Source organism: Perca fluviatilis, chromosome 6 (assembly GCF_010015445.1).
Source record: "Perca fluviatilis chromosome 6, GENO_Pfluv_1.0, whole genome shotgun sequence".
NCBI classification, from domain to species: domain Eukaryota; kingdom Metazoa; phylum Chordata; class Actinopteri; order Perciformes; family Percidae; genus Perca; species Perca fluviatilis.
Genome location: NC_053117.1, coordinates 43,187,884 through 43,191,263, shown reverse-complemented (window position 1 = coordinate 43,191,263; position 3,380 = coordinate 43,187,884). Strand labels below are relative to the sequence as shown.

At 43.7% G+C, this 3,380-nt stretch overlaps 1 pseudogene; it reads left to right on the top strand.

Moving 5' to 3' along the window:
• The window catches only part of LOC120561118, a 30,210-nt pseudogene extending 27,657 nt beyond the window's left edge, over positions 1-2,553 (top strand).
• Positions 2,554-3,380: the final 827 nt, after the last annotated feature.

Genomic DNA, 3,380 nt, shown 5'->3' with positions numbered 1-3,380 from the left:
CAAGATGATGTCATCACATGTCTAGTTTTGTCCACAACTCAGAGATGTTGAGTGTCCTGTCCCAGAGGAGAGAAGACACCAATATTCATATCTAACAAGCTGACCTGTTCTAGCATAAAGAAATGAGTCAGACTGATGAATGCATTATCTACAGCAGGGGGGTCAAACTCAGTTTCCCAGAGGGCCACACTGGAAAAAGAGAATCCCACCTAGGGCCAGACATGGAGAGGTTACTGATGTGCTTTTGTTACTGCAGGCCACTTTATTTTAACATTTTGGGAGCTTTTTTCTTGTTGTTATTGTTCCGATGTTTTTATGGCTTTCTCAGACATTTGTCACCTTTATGTAATTTTTTTGCTTTTTATGACATTTTTGTCGCATTTTTGTTGACATGAAGCCCTACAGAAGTCATCTAAAGAGTTCCTTAGCCATCGCAGAATTTAGCAAATCAATTTTAACAACAACAACAACCTGTTTCTCAGCCTGAATATTAAATATTAAACTCTCGTCTTCTGGGGGAATTTCTGAGTCTCAGAGTCGGCAAATCTGCCAAATTCTGCTCTGAATGTCACGTAATTACAGTTTAAAAAACACTGTCCTATGTTTTTGGTTTGAAACTCAACTAGGAGGGCCAAATATATCGTGAACCCAAACTGATATACGGGCCGGATTTGGCCCGCGGGCCTCGAGTTTGACACCTGTGGTCTACAGTATGTGTCTCAGACTGATGAAGGCGTTATTTACAGTATGTGTGTTTGTGTGTTTGTGTGTTTGTGTGTTTGTGTGTTTGTGTGTTTGTGTGTTTTAGGCTCTGGAGGAGTACAGCTCTCTGATCGACAGCTCGTCATCTTTCAGAGCGTACAGGGCAGCTCTGGCTGAAGTGGAACCTCCCTGTATACCCTACCTGTAGGTTAATACCCTTTATACCCCACTATATATACCCTACCTGTAGGTTAATACCCTTTATACCCCACTATATATACCCTACCTGTAGGTTAATACCCTTTATACCCCACTATATATACCCTACCTGTAGGTTAATACCCCTTTATACCCCACTATATATACCTACCTGTAGGTTAATACCCTTTATACCCCACTATATATACCCTACCTCGTAGGTTAATACCCTTTATACCCCACTATATATAACCTACCTGTAGGTTAAATACCCTTTATACCCCACTATATATACCCTACCTGTAGGTTAATACCCTTTATACCCCACTATATATACCCTACCTGTAGGTTAATACCCTTTATACCCCACTATATATACCCTACCTGTAGGTTAATACCCTTTATACCCCACTATATATACCCTACCTGTAGGTTAATACCCTTTATACCCCACTATATATACCCTACCTGTAGGTTAATACCCTTTATACCCCACTATATATACCCTACCTGTAGGTTAATACCCTTTATACCCCACTATATATACCCGGTTGGGGGGCAGAGCCAGAGACATGTAGACCAGAAAGTGGGGAGTACCCCTGCAGGTTTTTACCCTGTTCACACCCCAGTGAACCTGTCTCTCTCTCTGTCTCACCTGTCTGTCTGCCCAGGGGTTTGATCCTTCAGGACTTGACCTTCGTCCACCTGGGGAATCCTGACACGGTGATGACATCACAGGGTTCAAAGGTCAACTTCTCCAAACGCTGGCAGCAGTTCAACATTTTGGACACGCTGAGGAGCTACCAGCAAGTGTGAGTGACCTGTCTGTCTGTCTGTCTCTCTGGAGTACAACCTGTCTGTCTCTCTGGAGTACAGCCTGTCTGTCTCTCTGGAGTACAACATGTCTGTCTCTCTGGAGTACAACCTGTCTGTCTCTCTGGAGTACAGCCTGTCTGTCTCTCTGGAGTACAACATGTCTGTCTCTCTGGAGTACAACCTGTCTGTCTCTCTGGAGTACAACCTGTCTGTCTGTCTGTCTCTCTGGAGTACAGCCTGTCTGTCTCTCTGGAGTACAATATGTCTGTCTCTCTGGAGTACAACCTGTCTGTCTCTTTCTGGAGTACAACCTGTCTGTCTCTCTGGAGTACAACCTGTCTGTCTCTCTCTGGAGTAAAACCTGTCTGTCTCTCTGCAGTCCGTACAACATGTCTGCCTCTCTGGAGTAAAACCTGAATGTCTCTCTGGAGTAAAACCTGTCTCTTTCTCTGGAGTAAAACCTGTCTGTCTCTCTGCAGTCCGTACTCTCTGCAGCCTGACGATGACATCACTTCCTTCTTCAACGACTTCAGCGATCACCTGGCCGAGGAGGCGTTGTGGGAACTCTCTCTTAGGCTCCGCCCACGCAACACCCCACGAGCCAATCAGAGATGACCGACAAAGACAACACCCCACGAGCCAATCAGAGATGACCGATGTTCTCACTCGCAACACACTGACGCTTGGTCAGTGTTTCTCAGCATCAGATACCGACGCAGAAATCCCCCTTTACAGGCTGTCTGTCTGTCTGTCTGTCTGTCTCTCTAACCCACAGGTGTCAAACTCAAGGCCCGCGGGCCAAATCCGGCCCCTTGCTGATTTATATCCGGCCCGTATATCAATTTGGGTTCACAATACATTTTGCCTCTCCTAGTTGTGCTCCAAACCAAAAACACAGGACAGTGTTTTTTAAACTGTAATTATCTGACATTTAAAATTTAATTTAATCTGGCAGCAGAGAGAGTTTAATATTCAGGCTGAGAAACTGGTTCTTGTTGTTGTTGTTTTGCTTGATTTGCTGAATTCTCTGATGGGAGGAACTCTTTAGATTCTGTAGGGCAACAAAAATATCGGAAAAAGCAACAAATTTATAAAAAGGTGACAAATGTCTGAGAAAGCCATAAAAACATCGGAACAAAAACAACAAGAAAAAAGCACCAAAATGTTAAAATAAAGTGGCATGCAGTAACAAAAGCACATCAGTAACCTCTCCATGTCTGGCCCTCGGTGGGATTCTCTTTTTCCAGTGTGGCCCTCTGGGAAACTGAGTTTGACCCCCCTGGTCTAACCTGTCTGCCTGTCTGTCTGTCTCTCTAACCTGCCTGTCTGTCTGTCTGTCTAGTAAAGGGATCTTCAACAAGGGGTCTGGGACCCACAGAGAGTCTCAGAGTCAGTGCAGAGGGTCTGTCTGTCTCTCTAACCTGTCTGTCTCTCCGTCTGCCTCCTAATTATTGTCATTAAAACCATACATACAGTTTCTCTTTCTTTCATTTGTTTTTAAGTTTGAACTTTGAGTCATTTTTTTACAAAGTATTTGGAAACGATGATGTCAACACATGAATATACAAATATACACAAACTATGAGTGTATATTTGGTGTTGTAATGTTTAACATGTTTGTTTGTTTGTGTCTTCACTACGGCGACAATACATGATTCTGACAA